This window comes from Ornithodoros turicata, chromosome 4 (assembly GCF_037126465.1).
Source record: "Ornithodoros turicata isolate Travis chromosome 4, ASM3712646v1, whole genome shotgun sequence".
NCBI lineage: Eukaryota > Metazoa > Arthropoda > Arachnida > Ixodida > Argasidae > Ornithodoros > Ornithodoros turicata.
Window position 1 is genome coordinate 2,384,569 of NC_088204.1, and position 18,797 is coordinate 2,403,365.

Genomic DNA, 18,797 nt, shown 5'->3' on the forward strand with positions numbered 1-18,797 from the left:
GGCTCCCACCTATCGCATCTGTGCATGTCTTCCCTACATTAGCTGAGAAGGCAAGCAGAGGGTCCATATACGTGCACTCCGTAATCCGCGAAGAAAAGCTAAAAAGGAAAAAGATGGAGGGCAAAAAGGTCTGAAAGCTAGCAAGCTATATCTATATCATAGAGAAATGACAGCACTCCGACCGCTGCTACCGATGGATGGGGGGGATACGCTTCCTCTTTTCCCCGTCTACCCCATTGCGGCCCCGCATCTGTTGGCTGGCTCTTCGATATACTGCTTAGGGAGCAACTGTGGACAGGCACTTTATAGCCGCAAATGGGCCGGTTCCTGGGGATCTTTCACTGTCGATGCCGGGGCTGGAAGAGTGTTGCTCTTGATGGGCTGTCGAGCGGGCTATGATGTACTACATGCTACGGAGATAGGTGAAAGGAATCGGGGGCATGTCGGGGTTAATGGCTGGGGGATGAATTACGTGCCACCTAGTAGGCCTCTTGGCCTGTACGAGTGCGTAGTAGTATTCCTAGTAGTGTACCTTTTAGCCGACTTTGTAGGTGCCCCTGTACCCCTGGTAATCACCATGGAACCCGTGGAACGCTTCATTCGCCGGTACAGCCGTCGTGCTCATAATCTTTACTTTAACGAAGCTTCAAGAAACGTCTGTAGTTCCGGTGAAATACTATATTATTGAGACGATGTGCGACTAAAAGGCAAAAAAGAAAAAGCTGCATATACTTGGGCCTCATTAACGCTGTTTGTTGTTTTTGCATTTAAAAATTCCCGCGCAGTCTCGATTGGTATTCAAGTGACACATAGGACTTCGACGCGCATCCCAAAACGGCGCAGACATCGCAGTTGAAGGTACGTCAGAACCACATTTCGAATAGCGATTTTCCTGAAACATTTTTACACCTGACGTGCCTTCGTAGAATTCAAAGTTATAATTCGCCTCCGTGGCGACATAATGACTAAAACTTTGAACATGACTCAATTCATGATGGACGCTTAACCCGACCGGCACGTACACGCAGTCCTTTCGAATATCTTACAGTCTCGGTAAAGACGAGCTCCATTCATCTGACGATGTGTCACGAGGGATGAAAGACGACCGAAACCCCCCCGAATCATAAGGGCGGAACCCACCGTTATACATGAGCCAGCAGAAGGACGTTTTCATCGCCCGTCAAAGGCGAATCAATGCGACCCCAAAGCTCATCCGTCTTCCGCTGTGTGGCGCCACTGTAACGGCCTTCCGTTGATGTCACTTCCGGTCAGTCGCTAGCTTCATCACGCCCACGCCCATTGGATCTGTGGGGAAAGGATATAAGGCTTAAAGTTTGATCTCAGCCAACTCTTTCACAGACTGGTGGTGGTGGTGGTGACTCGGAAAAAAGGGATGTTGGCTGTACTGAGATGTAACTTGGATCGATTCTTTTGTGTGTGTTTGTGATTCGGATTTGAAAGGAGTGGGGATGGATGCCACGGTTGAGGAATAAGGCGTGTCACGTTTTTGTTCTTTCTCTCTCGCGAGATAAGGTTGAGTGGCTGAAAGGTCTTTAGTGACGGGAACTTTGTTTAGCCTGACGGAATGCTTTGGCTGTTAGGTATTTTTTGTATGTTTGCTGCCTTGGACCTGTATATAGCAACGCGTAGCAACAGACTTTCTTATCGTCCGTGCTTTGCGACCAGCAGCTTGGCCGAGCGTGTCCTGTGTTTGGTGGTATAGCGGCACGCCAAAATGGGTTCGAATCCTATCACCGGCTGTGCTGTCTGAGGTTTATTTCCTGAAAGGTTCCTCGTGAAGTTGGCCCAGGACGCATACTAAACCCCCTGTCTTCTTCCTGCGGTCCCGAAGTTGCCTCGCATTGTTGATACCAGTGAGGCACGTGCGACGCCTGCAATACCAGGCAGAAGTGCTCGAAAGAATGGAGAAAATATATGAAGAAAACTCGTCTACAAATTGAAAAAAAAAAAAAAAGAAAAGACTTACAAATCTTGCTTCTAGGGTTTGAAGTAACTAAGTGGAAGCGGCACAAGACGCGATATTTTTGCTCGGCAACCGAGTTCGTACGTAGTTTATAATGGGGTATACTTAAGGTTTATAGTTTCTGCATTCGCAGGTAATCAGCTTTATCCGTTTTTGTTACCTTCTGGCGTGAACATTATAATGCCATACCCGACGCGCGAAATCTGGTCTGCGCGCTTTTGATCCAGACAAGGCTGACAGGAATATTCTTATGAAGATGGATGAACGGGGGCATATGATTGTGCATCGGACTTTGAGGTTCCCTGCGGCACTGCAAGTATGCTGAGTGGGATTTAAAATCCATTTGGTGGTTACCCTGGCGCTTTTATTTCAGAGCTGAGTCAACGCTGCAAGGTGGTGACAGAATCCATTTGATCCCATTATTCCGAACGCATTGAATTCGGCGCCGTTGATGGAGAGCATGGAGAGTATGACGCATCTATCGCGTTGGATGTTTTTCTTTCTTTCTGTTTTTGCACTCACGGGATTTCTCGTAGATCATAGGAGAATGTGTCTGATTTGATATGTGCTGCGCTGGAAGACTAACGGCTGGATTTATGAAGAAACGCCGATGCGTACTATTGCCACGCAGAACTACGCATGCAGTACATGGTTCGCGCATTGTATCAACCGTCGTATAAGCAGTAAAGCAGTATAAGCTACGCTGTGTGTTTTGGTCGCGACCGAGCCTTCGTGATCAAGCGGATCTGGTACTCTGCCCTCTCATTTTCCCTCTTTCTCGAATGGTTCCTGTCTTTCCGTTATGTGACAAGGTGTTTGACCCGAAATTTCAATATTTGTCCGTCCAGCTCATGTGCATACAGTAGGACCGAAAGTCTTCGTGGCACCGAAAGTTGTGACGCGGCCTTGTTTATGTTTACCCGAGAATGTCATGTGTTGCACGCTCTATCAGCCACGTCTAAACACAAGCTTCGGTGTACACTGGCACGCAGCCTGCAGACGTGCCTTACTCCGTGGCCTTGGTGTCCAGCGCAGCGCTGAGACGCGTATGGTGATCGCCAACGCCAGAAAAATACCTATCGATGTCCTCCGCCGAAGAGAAGCCATTCGACACTGTTTACGGTTGCTCGCCCACCACCGACGCCACCTTCTGGTTCAAAAGCTACGTAGGCGGAAGTGCAGTAAACTGTCGCCATGTGTTACAGCAGCACCTGGCAACATTCCTGACCTTACTGTTGCCCCGACCGCGCCTTCAGTGGCACCATGGACACTGCCGAGCCCATCCCTCTCGACACACATCCCCGGCCTGATTGATTGATTTTAAAAGAGCCAGGTTCCCGTTCGGGTTCTCAAGCAATCTACATTGGAAATGATAGATACAAAGTACAGAGGCCGTACGGCTGTGTTCAGAGATGGTTCGTCTACGTCGGATGGCTCCTCCGCTGCATTTGTCATACCGGACGAGTCAATATCATGTGGGTTTCGCCTGTCACATCGCACTTCGTCGACCTCTGCGGAGCTGTATGCCATCTTGCTATTTCTAAAGTCTGTCTTGAACAACCCTCCTCGCTCCTGCGTGATATACACCGCATCACTCAAAATCATCCCTGCAATGTGTAGGAAGCATGGGCATCCACGGCTCTTTGGCCTCGGAGGTAGTGAGTATCCTGGCGGCGCTCAAGGTTCTTGGGGAACAGGGACACCGGTTGACCCTGTACAGTGGGTCCCAGACCACACTGGCATTCAGGGCAACGAGGAGGCAGATTTGGCGGCTTCTGCTCCCCACCGTATATCTCCAGAGCCGTGCCCATTGTTCTCTCCAACGGAGATAGACGCTTCTACTTGTCTGCGTTGATCTCGCCCTTGGCCCGCCAGCAATGGCGGCATGACATCACTCAATGGTCACTCCTCCATGCAGTGGACCCGTCATTATCATTTAAGATGCCATGTGGCTTCCCTCGCAGCTTTACGTCACTTCTGCGGCGTCTACGACTCAACGTCGCCTTCACCCCGCTTACAGTAACACGGCGCTGTGCCCAGCTTGCCACACCCCAGCTACGATCCTCCATATCATCGAGGACTTTGACCGGTACACGTGTGAACGCCGTGTGTTTCGACGCCAACTTGAACTCCTTGACCATAGACCATTTAGCTTGTCCAATGTACTTGGCCCATGGTCCTCACCCGCGCATCAGTGCCGAGCTCTTCGCTCCCTTTTTGCTTTCGTGCAAGCCACTGGCCTCCTCGAAGAGCTCTAAACAGAACTCCTACCCGTCTTCGCGTCGCTCATCATTAATTCATCCTCTCATATTAACCTCTGTGAAGTGGGGTAGGGTCCTGTGGCTATCACGGGAAACATCCCAGCATGTCATCATCATTTCTCCATTTATTGTTGTTTTTGTTGTTGTTGTTGTCTATAGTTATGGTACAATTTCCGCAACACGCATTCTGTTATGTAGAAGAGTTTTGCAATTCGCCTGCTCTCAAATAATACTAATTAGGCCAACATTTTCTAGCGTTTTTGGGTGTTCGTCGGTATGAAATGGAATGCGTACGTTAATAATGTTTTAGGAAGACGTAGAGTGACTCATTGTGTGTGTATGTTTTTTTTCTCTTTAAGGGAGTCAGAGAACGACTTCGCCATGGAGTAACGAAGGAACCAGGAGCAAGAAAGAACACACTCTTTACGGTGAGCAGCGCTTTACAAGGACCCCTTGTAGCGGACCTTACTGAATGGCAGTGTCATGGAACTCCAGGGTGCTTTTAATTTATCCTGTGCGCGATTTCGACACCATAGCGCCATTTTACTCCTTGTTCGTCATCGACAACAACGCCGAAAATCCGACGCGAGTCAGTAGAGTAGTTTCTGTGCAATTTGATGCAATGCATCATAATTAGGGCCTGACTTTTTAGGGTTAAACCCGTATCCGCCCGATATTTACCCCCCGAGCGAAATCTGTAAAATTCGGGTTTAACCCGAATCTACCCGAAAACATCCGGGTCGCGTGGCACACTCATAAGCGTGCATTAAAATAAAGTTTGATAACATTGCTAAACATTAGTTCCATGTTAAGACAAATTTTTATTAAACAAAAAAAATCACCCGAATACACCCGAATTCCAGACGACAGAATATGCCGTACCGGGATTTAACCCGAATACACCCGAATTTTCGAATGAAAAATATCACCCGATATTTACCCCCCGAATTTGGCCCAAAATAAAACCCGAAAAAGTCAGGCCCTAATCATAATGCATGGCAAAAGCAGAAGCAGAAATGTAGAAGACTGATGTTGAGAGTATGCCGGAATTCCCTCTCTGGAAATCGGAGAAAACGTCACGCGGACAAGTCCAATCAGGGAGCGCCCTTTGGCGACCGGCGGGAGTGCGTGCGTCTGCATGTTGCAGAGAGTCTGTGATCATGGAATGCCACTTCTCGGTTAGCGCCGGGCGTGTTCGTACAGCCAGGAACGTAAAGTGCGGTCCGCACTATTGCGTTCCAAGCGTCCGTCCGTCAGCGTCTGTGTGTGACGGACGCGTGGGTTTCCAATTCTCGTTCGCACCTTTGCGACGACCAGTTCCCGTGGCTTGTAGCTACGGTGATGGCATTCCAAGCCGAGACTGGGAGGTCACCCGGGTTCGAATACGAGCTGTCTGTGTGTTTTCCCCGGGTTTTCCTCGAGCGCTTTGAGACAAGTGTCGGCACAGTTCTCTGTGAAGTCGGCCCAGGACGCACATCCCCCCGAGCAACATGCAGGCATGCAAGCAGACCGCTCGGAAATACCACACCGCCACTACATTCACCTTTGCGACGCTGCTCTGCGAAAAACGGCTCGTGACTCATCTATGAACTCATCATCTGAACTCTATGAACTCATAAAAACTCATCTATGAAACTGATACCACTGTGTGCGACATCGGCCAACAGTCTACCTGGCTAATTTTTTCGTTCCAAAAGTGGTTAGATATTAACTAAACGGATTTTAAAGATCAGCGCCGCCTTCGCGGCTGCAGAAGCTCCAACGGCGTGACGTCACTCCGTAAGCGAAGGAGTGAGAGGGCAGCGCGCAAAGGAGGAAAGGAGCCGTCCAGACGCCCCGTAACTCTATGAGACGATCGCGGCATTCCTTTTCTCAAATGCGCGCTATCATTGGCCGATTACAGAATGACGTTTTCTCGCTTTTCCAGAGAGGGAATTCCGGCATACTCTCAGTATCCGTCGTCTGCTCTTGTCATGTATTCGGTCGAATAACAGTGGAAGTACGCCAGTATTTCGCGTGGGACTTTCCATACCGTCCACGACGAATTAAGTGACACTATAGTTTCAAAATCGACTGGAATGGATACGACCGTCCCTTTAACAGCCGCCTACGTGAAGCGAAGCAAAAGACAGGAACGGTTGCCGCGGCAACGACGACACGTCCAAGCATTGAACCCGGCGAACCCATGCGTCCGTCCCTTCCGAATCGCCTTACCTTGATTTACGACGGACGCATTGAAACGCAATTGTGCGGACTACGAATTCCGGATGTGTTCCACGCGACATGATCACGTCAGTACTCATACTCAAAGTCTGCGTGTTTATCAGGGATCGGAACTGGTATTTTTGTCGGTCCGGTTCGGGTTCGGGTTCAGGCATATTGGTTCGGTTCGGGTTTAGCTCCGCTGAACCGAAATTATCAGCTTGAACCGGTTCAGGTATATCGGTTCGGTTCGGGTTCGGCTCAGGGAGAACACCCCCCTCCCCTCCGCACACACGCAGAAAAAAAAAAAAAAAAAGAAAATCGGTCAGTGGTCGGGACATTTACAGGGATTGGAACCGTTACTTTTTTCGGTCCCGGTTTAACCGGCTAATGGGCAGTAATTTTGCTACATGAAAGCGAGCTTACGCTCACCGTATACACGGTTGTAAGAGAAAGTTGTGAGATAACCGTTTCAGGTGAGTAGAAAAAAAAGGTCGGTCAGTAGTACAATTATTTCCCCTCTGAACCGATTCCCGAACCGGTAACCGTATGAATTTTTTTCGGTTCAGTTCCGGGTCGGTTCAGGACAAGCAAAAAAATTGTTCGGGTTCGGTTCGGTTCGGGTTCGTCAGAAAATAACGTTTTTTTTTCCGGTTCAGGTTGAGTTCCGGTTCCGATCCCTGGTGTTTACCGATGACTTTTCACAGTATATTGCCGTGGGAACGCTAGACAGGCGAACTCGGAAACGATCACCTGCGCTGCGCTCCCATATTCTTGGGTCTGACTGACCTCATCATGAGGGAACTATCGCTGAGGCTTTCTTTGTCGCAGAGGCAGTGCGAATGTTTAAAACTCATTCGTTTAATATGTAAGCTGTTTTCGGAAGAGATATTTCACCAAGTTGACTGTGAAACGGTGCCTGAAACTTACCCGGAATCGGTCTCATACACGCACGTGTTCCCGGATGCGAGTGGCCCTTTTAAGAGTCGCTACCCCCTTTATCTCTACGCGCTATCATCATAACCCATGGCGAAAGCCGACTCCCTTTCATCGTGTAGTGTTTCTAACATGCCGCCAGTGAGCGCTTTTACCCAGATTTTTCTGGAAACAGTTTCGCTACACTCGAGAAAAAGAGCGACACGACGCCGGTGCAGGCCCAATAAAAGGGGAAGTTGGAAAGCTACACTGCATAAGCGGGCGCATAGAAACGGTTCGCCGACGATAAGTAATGAAAATCTACCGATGTCAAGTTACTTTGTGCATTTAAAAGAAAATTATGCCTTTCAAACGGACTCGTATCCGCTATTGGGCGGCGCGTTGCCCCGGCAACCGCCACAGCAAGTACGTGAGCATTAAACTCAATTTACATTTCCTTTGATCTCTTTCGGAAAAGGGACCAGTTTGTGTTTTATGTCTGTAATATATAAGTTGGGCTTTCCAACCACACGGAAGCTCCTTTTCCCCGAGTGTTTTTCGTGAACGCCAATATTGAGCTGTTGCGTGTCTATTAAAGGCGAGGCTTAAAAGCGAGCCATGTTTCGGAGATTAGGTTCTTCCGTTTCTGTTCATGCGGGAATTAATCAAATGGAGCTTTGATTAAAACCGCCGTGGCCCGTTAGATCGCGCACGCGCAGCGAACGAGGCTTTCTTCGAAATTGCGGCGCGCAGAGTATTATGAAAACCTATTTTTCTAAAATGCATAAGAGGAGGTCCTGGAAGATTTACTAACAATAGACAGTTTGTTTGTTCTTTATTGAAACCTAAATTGAGTGTTGCTGAAGCACCATAAATTCCGCGCGAGAAAAGCGGTGCAAACAAATGCGGTGCACGCATATTTAAACACTAAGAATGACCGGTGATAAATTGTAGAGCGTTTTGTGGGTGTGTTGTCTGTGTTCCTAATATTGAGAAGATTAGTGATTGTATTGTCGGATAGAAATTGCTTCGTGGTGCAGAATTTTCAGCATGCGGCATCGTCATTCATGTAGTTGTTGTTGTTCTTCAGCCGGCGGTGGGTAAATCCAATTAAGGAGGCGGACTTCTTCAGCGGCCTCTTTCGTGAATTGTGAAAAAGGCTCACGTATGAGGTTTGATGAAGGAAATGCGGTCCGAAATAATTTGCCGAGCGATTAATTGGTGGTATTCTGAGTTGATGATGACGGGTTCGGACAGCACTGGACAGCTGTTTCCGCCTTCTTGGGCCTCTTCAGCAATGCGCAGGCGTGCAACGCTCGAGCGGGTGGCGTCAGAAGGTCACGTGACCTTCTGACACCACCCACTGAAACGTTGCCCACCTACGCACTGCTGAAGAGGCCCAAGAAGGCCGAATAGCTGTCCAGTGCTGGTGTATGGCGCCGTTTGGGACTTGTAAACACGTTTTCTACGTGCAGCCAAAGAACTTCGGCTACATTTCACCCCCTGTATATATATATATATATATACACACATATGCCTCGCGACGTAAGGCAGACTCACGCTTATCAATTAGCACATTCAGTATCTCGTAAACTTGATCACGTAGCTGCACTCGCTTTTCACTTTGCCCTCAGTAGACCAGCTGCTGACCTCTCCGAGTACGATACAAAAGTTGCGTGTTCGAACCCGACTGAAGGTTTCTTAGACACGGCGTTCACTGTCAGGGACGTTAAACTATGGGTGCCGGAAGCTGAGATTTCGCCGCAAATTAAAGAACACATCAGGTGGGCAAGATTAACCCAGCTACTCGTGCATCGTGACGTCGCTCACGACATGATGCGCCGAACCATATGTGTTCTGTGTATCTTGATCACTTTTGTTAGAAGAAGACGCGAGGAAAAAGAAAAGAAAAAGCATAAGACAGAGAGAGAGAGAGAGAAAGTGTGCCCCTCAGCGGCTCCCTTATCATTCTCACGAGACATTTTGGTCTCGAAGTGCTGACTTGACGGCAAAACTCCTCGAAGCGTGAACGCACTGTACACAGCGCATTGCATGCAGCCAAAGTATCCGGAGCTCTCAGACTGAGCACACACGGCCTTCCTTTATCTTTCCCTAAATAAACAATCCTTCCGTTCCCGTAAGAAGTTTGGGAGGCTTTCTTCACAAGCAAAGAATAATACTTTCTATGATGCTTTTACGGATATTCAGTTGATGCTAATCGCCAGCCTTTTATAAGCACGCAAAAAAAAAAGGGCCTTGGGAGTTGGGCTATTAGCATAAACTTACGGAGGGAAACAAAAACTTCTTCAGAAGCCATTGTCGAGAACCCCGCAAACGAGGAATATTGTGTCTTGTCGCTGTAGATAGAGTGACAGTTTTTTTTTAGAGGCCCACCTGAAGGACATATATAGAAAAGTCTCAGCATCCTGCGACATTTTAATAGCGTGATATGGCGTCATTGTGGCGGTGGCTGCGTAGATGTTCTCTCCTACTTCTCAGGTTTCTCGCTGAAACTTTACTTTATTAATTGGTTTGTCTCGCGAGTCTTGCACGCGCTGTTATGCAGCATCGTCGCATCATTATCCGAGAATAGTAGCAGCGGAGTATCGTCGTCGATGATATTGGGTAACATCACAGGTCCCTTCCACTAACGATGCATTACAGTATAGGAATACGATCCTGACTCGACGGGTATCGCACTCTGTCGTGCACTTAGAAGGGAGAAACCTAAATTGGATATAAACAACGTAAACAACGAGAATTGGCCGTGGCATACCACAATTAGAGACGGCACAACACGTAAGCCTCAAACGTCCAGAAATTAACCAATTCAAACAACTCATAGAAAAGAGGTGCTGACGGCAGGAATACTTACTGTACTTGTACTTGAGGCACTTTAGTGTACTGTACCTGTACTTGAGGCACTCTATAGCTCAAGGGAAAGGCGTGCTGCTGCGCTGTAGCGGTTAGCATATCTGACTGGATATCAGAGGAGCCAGGTTCGATTCCTGGCGTCAGCACCTCTTTTCCACGAGTTGTTTGAATTCCAAAATGGATGTTTTTGATTCGCTCGCGATCGCTCAAGTGGAAATCTTCTCTGGAACGTCATAGTATCCTTTTTAACCGTTTACGCTCGATAGAAGACGCAGTCTGGATTTGTCAGGCAGTGGGGGAGAAAAAAGTTTTTGCCATGCCGGTGATGAAATGTTGCCGCCCCATATGTGTAGCCATCTAGGAATAGAGCGTTTCCCAACGACATTTGCTCGCCGGATGCAGTGTTTGCTTTCGGCTGATCGCGCAAAGCTTTTAAGACGTCAATTCATTCCCTCATATATTTATAGAAAGTGCGCGAAATGCGGGGACAGTTCACACTAGATGTGAATATGTGCGTCCACGCGGTTGGATGAGTCGTTTGTTGTCGGTTCCGTCGAGCGGAGTGTTTCTGACAAAACGACGCCGATGTTTTTTTTTTTCTTTGTGCCCATGGTAAACCCAGTTGTTTGAAGGTTAGTTTTGAAACTGCTGAAAAGCCGTGCCCGAGAAAATGGCTCCTAGGCGGCAGCGCCATCTCTTTCCTGCTGTCACAGCTAATGTGAAGCAAATATATTCACACTGAAAAAAATGGCTAGGAAGCGAGCGAGCTGGTGAAGATGATGCATAATGTAAAAACCCCGAGACTAGGGAACACGTGTTGTGTCTGTCCCTTCGTGTTCCCTTGTCTCGGGGTTTTTACAGTATGCATATTCACACTGTTGAGTTACCGTTGAGTCTCCTGGTAGCTAGAGTGGCGGCTGAGAACTCGATAAGCGACGTCTACCACTCACATATTATAGTATTCACTGATGGCTCTATTGACGAGCGTACCAAAAATGCTACTTGTGCGTTCTACATCCGATCAGTGAACGTGGCCTGGCAAGGGAGAACCATCGCGTTACCCGATATCCTCTACGACTGCTGAACTCCTGGCTCTCCTGTACGCAGCTGCTGCAGTCCAGGTGCGAGGGTTCACCAGGGCAGTCCTACTCACAGTCTCGAGAACCGCCCTATGGGGCGTGATGAACCCATGTATGACAACATCTTAGCGCGAAGCATCAGAGGATCGTGCGCTCAGCCTAAAAATCAACCGGAGGCGATATCGTCTTCCAATGGATCCCGTCCCGCGTCGGTATCGGCGACATCGAAAGGGCGGATCAGCTGGCGTCCTCGGCACACCTGGGCTGCAGCCCTTGTTTACCAACTCCGGACGACACCGACAGGCAAATGGCCGTTCAGCAGGTTGTTGAACTGCACCATCCTGGGATACGGGACATCATGCACCATCATCGCCCCCTTCTTCCCATGAAAAACTTTCCTTGTGGCATACAGACCATGTTCCATATAGGCTCCGCACTGGATCTGCGTTCACCAACTCTCAACTACTCAAGATCGGCTCTAGGGGTGACGCCTGCTGTGGCCACTGTCAACAACCTGAAACAATCGAGCACATCCTGCGAGACTACCGAGCATACCATTCTGCGCGCGAAGCCCATCTCCCTCGCTCCAGCTCGGGCACGCTAGCGGACATCCTCTACCCTGGTGGTTCTTCTGCCGAACGTTCCGCCAAAGCCATTGGAAACCGTATTCTCTTTCTGCGGAAGGGGGTTCTTGCTCATCGACCCATCTAACACTGTGCTCTCCCCGTCGAACTCATGCACCCTCTACGCATCTCCACCCTTCATCCTCCATCCGTCTTTCTTCTTTTTTGGAGCGTTAGCCATTTTTGTGGCATATACAGTTCACAATTGGCACAGAAAGGCGCACACCTCCTGTTTTCATCAAATCGAGGGAGAGAACGTTGTCATTCGGGATGATGGTTGGCTAGGAGCGTGCTGTGCAGTGAAGTTCTGTTTTTAGAGTGTATAGAGCTAACTTTAGCACCTATATTTTCGTTTCTGCACACTCTGCGACCAACCTGACGCCGCAGGGCTCGCCATTATAGCGTTGTTCCAACGCGACTATTGCGCCACGTGTGTGTGTGAGAGAGAGCAAAAATTAAATGCGCGAATGGACCGACAATCAAATTAAGCACCCAACGAAGAAAGCTAAGCCCAAATTCAATTGGAGACCCGCTACGCAGTTTAAAAGCGCCGCCTGCACACTATTCTTCGTCCCCTTTCACTTCGTCTTCGTCTGCGGGGTTAATCTTCCTTTTTGGCCCAAATAGAATTATGCAAACGAATGGAAGGAGCGCTTTCTCCGTCGATTTGTAAGGACTCCAACGTGTCAGTGTTTCTTTCTTCAATGGCTTCTTCTGTGTTTACGTACGCGTAAAGGAGAATTTTATTGGCGGGAACCGCACGGGAAGTTCCTTGGAAAATGGATGGTGGTCGATACGGGGAAAATGAAATGACGACGGGAACGGTTGAGATTATCCCATAGAGTGCTCCGATTCCGAGGACACAGGAATATGTGCTACTGTTTCTACGACCACAGTGGTGCCGCATGCACCTGCCAAATCTCGGTCCACAGACGATAGCGTGCCCAGGCGAACGCAATGGATTCTGCGCAGGTCATGGACGCGCATCGTTGCAAACGTCAACATGGCTGCGGCATTATCGGTGGCCAAAACCATTCGTAAGCAAGACGGTGTAGAGGCAGGCAAGCTGGTGGATCGTATCCATGATGAGCAGAGCCTGAGCAACGAAGAAACACGACACACAGACGAGAGCTCAAACCCATAGGTCGGCGCGGTCATGATCGCGGCAGCCAGTGCTTCGTGATCACACTCATGATCGCGATCATCAGGCTTTGATAAGGCATGCGATCATGATTGCGCCGACCTATGCTCAAACCTTTTGTGTTTCTTCGTTGTGTTTCGTCTCAGGCTGGATTTGTAAACAAACGCGATTAATGTTTCTGCGCGTTGTTTCGTAAGGGCCTCGATAACTAGTCTGATCCTCGCAGTTCAACGGCGATTCGCATATGTGGCCTCGTACTGATAGCCACTCCCAAAGATGTGATAACTGCACCGGCGCTAACAGCCATTACTGAGCCGATGCGACACTCTTCGGAGGAACAAGCTGCCATGTCTCATACGTCATAAGGAACACCGTATATACTTTACATTGGCAAAATACGATATGCAAACGAAATGGTGGAAATATGTCGGCAAGCCCTAAAACGAAATATAAACATAGTCACATGACCTCAAAATGCATTGTGACCAGAACAAGATGTTGGTTTCGTAGCAAGCGACAGCTTGACAGTACTTCCAAGCATACTCCGCCAATACTCCTTCATACTCATACCTTTTATTAATAACGCGTCCTGGAGTAGCCAGTCCCGAGTGGCTCGAGACTACCATCTCCATTTTTTTCTTTTAAAATCAATCAATCAATCAATCAATCCTTCATACTCATTGCGGCCAATGAGCTGAACATGAGCACAGAGAATGCAAATCGCATATGAGCGTGAGCGTATGAGCATACGAGCATATGAGCGTATATGAGCGTATATGAGCGTACATGCGAGCATGAATGAGCGTCACTCAGGACTGGCAGGCTTCATTCGTGAGCGAGCAAAAGGACACGGTGCCAACAGAAAGCATCTCACACCGTCTCACCTCACATTCTCACGCTATACTTTTCATCTGTGGAAAGTAATAACGACATATCGCGTGCGATGCAAGTCCCACCGCTCGTATACGCTTAGCAGCGACGTCGTTGGTCGAAGCGCACTTGTGTGAATGTTTAAAAAGCGGTCGAGAACTCGTCTAAAGGATTTCTCTAAATTTAGTCCCAACATCCAGTCTAATTTTGAATGGATCGAGTACCAAGGTTGGTACGTCGCACATAATTCCCTAACAAGCTATGAGCGAGAAGGGCGTCCATGCTTATTAAGCTCGTAAAAATTTGACGTTTTCCAAAGTGACACGTGTGCACGCTAACCCACCCCCCCTTTCTCACTTCTACAAAGTTATCTTTCAGATCTATTCATCGCCCTTAATACCATTTAAAAATACACTCCGGGAAATATCACGCACAGATCCACTCGATCCAATTTATCCGTAAAGACTTTCGTTATCGAATGAAGCTGTAAACCCTCCGATGCATGAGCGCATAGAAACCGTCCAACACTCGCTCAGCTTCCCTGGCCCACAGGTTTGCATTAAGCCCGGTTGAGGCTCGGGCAAATAGGACAGAGACCGAAGAGCATCCCACGGGGGGCTTACGGCACTCTTGTAAATAGATTAGAGCCGCCAGACGAATTCCCCTACGGCCAACTGACTCATAATAATTACGGCCAAACGCGCCGTGTCAATGCAGCGCAGTGTCCCTACGCGGGACGGGCTTTGGACCCGGGGCTGGGCAGTGCTTCCTACGAGGTCGAGTGCTCGGGTGGAAAGAGATTTTATGGACAAAAGCCCCTGGATTGCTTGGAAAACTGAGTGCGGTGGACGGCGTGATTAAAAGGCTGGGTCGGTGTAGGTGGCAGTCGACGGCCTGTTGGTGTTGTGCGTTTGCGGGATCCAGATTGCTTCCCTACTCAACTATTAAAGGTCATTTGGTGGTCAGAGTAGGGGACACATTTTTGTTATACTATATCTGTACTCGCTCTTATAGACCAGGGTATTTTCTTGCGTTCATTACATCGCACCGTCCTCCGAGGTGCCCCTATACTGACCCGATGTTGCGGGATCGGACATGGCTGAGTGTGTCGGCAACACGGTGTAAGTGGTCGTTAGTACTAATTCACCGTATTAAATAGGAAAATATGTCAAGGCACAAGAGTTTGCGAGACGTGATTGAATGGTCACAGGCAAAGTCAACTCGTGAAGAACTTGAATGGGCGAGTGCAAGGATGAAGATGATAGAGTATTTTGTTAAAATTAATATAACAACATTATGGTTATGGTGCAAGGTAGAGTCTCTCCCCTCCGACTCTGGCTTTCCGGATGCCACGAAACACCTCTCGTCGAGACGCTGCATTCACTCATCGGATGCGACTCGACGTAGCTTTTACAGCTCAGTGGCGTTACCGCCAGCAACAAATTAAGTTGCTTCTCCAAGACTCCTTCACTGCAGTAATCTGGAAGATCTAGAGCACATCTTTCTCCATTGCCAGCACTACCAACCTTTCTGAATCGATATCATTCATTACCTTCTGCACTGCCAGCAGCACCTTCCCCAACGGCCATCCCTCTGTCGTCGTCTAATGCAGCTTGGGTGCAGCACGATGCCCATGGCTACCCTCCTTGGTCCCGTCCCTCGGCCTATACCCAGTGGGCCGTCACCACAGCTCCGCTTCCTGCAAAATTTGGGCCTTGTGTCCGCCCTCTGACCGGGCTTTCTTGAGCCCTGTCGTGCCTGTGCTGCAGTGACTGTTTTTCTTTTTTGAATAGCAAGCCGGCAAAAGCAAGGCTGACATTTCCTCTTTTCTTTCTTTTAAACAAATCCCCCCCTTTCAGAACCACACTTTCTAGTGTCTCTAAATAAGCAGGTCTATCTCCCTCTCACTTTCGACTAAATTGATTGGTCCATGACCAGATCCAGTTCACCATCGCTCTGTCCTCAAAACACTTGTCAACATTTTAGACACTGCGAGGCAACTCATTATTATATTTAACCACATCACCAGCAGCAATGGGGTATACAGTGTCGCCCCTGGCGATGAAACTCCTCAGTCGTCATGATTAAAATAATGTTGTTGTCGTTGTTACTCTCGCCCCCGCAGAGAAGGCTCCTTTTCCCGAAGCAGTATTGCAGATGGAGGACGTAACACGTCCGAGCGAACGTGCTCTTTACGACATCTTTTACCGTTCCTCGAGAGATCACCTCATCTTATCATCCTGAGAACACATGTCCCGAGAAACAGGACTTCATCCGTGCGTACGGGGCTTATCCTGCACGTGGACCACCCTCGAGAAATGCTCCGTACAGCTGGGTCTCGTAATTACTGCACTGAGCGGTCATCTGTGGAGCGAGCGAGATGAGGTTTCATTCTTGGGAGCGTACGCCACATCAGAAGGTCTATTGTGGCCAAGGTACTTATTTTTGTCTCGGATTCCCATTCGGAATCTGTCTTGTTTTGATGATGGATGTAACGACGTTGCGAAAAAATATGCGAATAATGGTAGACTTGCGCTGTATGCTCAGATCCAACGAGTTCGGTCGTTGTGCTGCAGTATGTTGATGACATGGGTAAATTGAGCGAATTACATTATACTATGAGTACACTGAAACCAGGAAATTCAGTTAGGTGGTTGAAATTCCTTGAGAGATCGTCACTTCTTTCAGGTTCAGTTCGCCGAATCCCTTTTCAATGCACTCCAAGATTCCTTCATGCGACGAGACAGGAAACATGTTCAACAGCTCCGCGGAAGAAACATCCCTTTTAGTCCACGCATCCTTCCGCCAACCAATCGAAACTATCTGTTCTTCGGAACAACACACTATCTCAAGCCGTGCTAAGGACCCTCCGGCTGAGCCTGAACTTTCTTCCACGACGACATTTTTGACGGCTGCTCATCCAGCGTATCGTACACGTCATCCGGCTCCGTTGCACAATCGGACTTCCGCAACCCCTTTCTTGGAGAAGAAATAACCCTCCGCGAATAAAAAGCCCTTTGTTCCAACAAACTTGTAGCAAACTCGTCAGCGGACGCTTTGTCTCCCCCTCCCGTCCTCCACGACTCCCGATGACATAATTAGCGTCGTCGAAATACCGCCGCTCTCAAATCCTCCGCTCGGCTGACTCCATTCACACTGTCCCACACTCATCCATTATCTGATTCCAAAGTCTGCAACTTGTCCGCCAAATTCTCCTTTCCATACGCGCGGCTCTTTCCTCCCAGCTTTGCGGTTTCAATATGGCTGCCCGCATCCCGGTTGGTCGAGGTGCGCCACGTGACGGGAATGGAGCGCGCCGATTGGATCGTCACTGTCGTCTGCGTAGGTCGGCGGAGATTTGCGGCTGTATATAATGACACGCTCGAAGGGATTCCTTTTGACGAGTGAGTAATCAGGGTGGTTTCCTTTTGAGGGGAAGGGGGTTGGGAGTCTTTTCGGGGATTTTTGAGAGGAAAATGATAAGGCTGAGTCTCTGGCGTAAGTATTAATCCGTTCCGCCGAGTGAACTTGTGCTCAGATGGAACAATATGAGGAATGATGCTCGTTTTTGTAAGGCCCAGAAAAAAGGAGGAGATGATGGCGGTGTTTTTTCAACGGGGGTCTTTAATTTATTCCGCGGTGTGACTTGTGAGAAGAGAGAATGTCGGTGTCGGCGATGACTATAGGTTACGCCATCGGACTGTGGGAAAGTATAAACGAGGTGTGTGTTTCTCGGCGGGCCAACGTATCTTTGACGTTGAGTCTTCTCCTAATCGATTAATGAAGCTCTATTAGCGCGACATTACGTAGTCATGGGTAAGGTTATTTTTAAAAGTAGCTAAGTTATGGTTACAGCCAGCTTGTAAAAATGGTATCATACTGATTCAGTTTTATTTTCGTCGTATACTCTGTGGACTGTGCGTATTCCGTGTTGAAATTCCGTGCATTCCCATCTCGCGTAATAAGTACAAATCATCTAACGTGTACTCCGCAGTTCCAAGCGTAACGTCTTTGTTGTTGTGATGCTTTTCGGATACATCGTGGTATGCCTCGTCCACGTAACTCATCGTGTACGATACCACTGAGCGACATGAGCACACCAGGCTGCCGTCACTGTGGTGGTGGTTACCCGAAAAACCTGCATGTAACACGTTCTTCTTCATTGGGCTACTTAACAAACTTTCAGGACTGCACATATATAGTGTTTTTGAGTCAGCTGCACTGTTGAGCTCTCGCTATGAAGAAATTGCTCTGTCCATGGTGAAGCCCTTCACTAACTTGGTCATCTCACTGATGCACCCCAATGTAAGACTTATGTCTTCACCCTGAGCTTCGTCATTATACTTTTCACCAAGTTACCATGTCGCTATCTCTGTGACAAACCCCGCTTATCGTCATCAGAATAAAGTGTCCTTGTTTGTGACACGCTGCTCTTTAGGCTGGAGTTGTTTTGAGACATCCCAAGAAAAACAGAAGAACGAATTAATCGACAATAAAATATAGAAAAAAGAGAAAGGGATTTCAAATTCGTGGAGTAGCAGGTCCTCATAACTGGGGCCAACTGTAGCACTGGAAAAACAAGTTTCATAAACAGACATAGACAATTACCTGTACAAGAGATAACGATTTTTTTTTAAATTCCGTGTTAGCGCCGCGACGCAACTGTGGGTAGATAACGAAATAAATAAAATGGAAGGTATATGGCGGATCACAGTCACGTGGGTGGGTTCGGCCAATAACCGTCGCGGCGGCGAGGGAAAAGGCTGGCGGTACTCTGAAACTTGTTTTTCTAGTGCTCTGGGACCAACCACTCCGCGTATTTCAACTTTACACCTCCCCATCCCCCAA

General features: G+C 48.4%; 1 protein-coding gene across 1 annotated transcript in view; it reads left to right on the forward strand.

The window, feature by feature from the left end:
- Nucleotides 1-18,797, forward strand: part of LOC135390658 (latrophilin Cirl-like) — a 472,208-nt gene that overhangs the window by 23,908 nt on the left and 429,503 nt on the right. Inside the window, exon 2 of the mRNA XM_064620454.1 lies at nt 4,605-4,673. The gene's annotated coding sequence lies outside the window, so the exon portion shown is untranslated. The remainder of the gene's footprint in view (nt 1-4,604; nt 4,674-18,797) is intronic.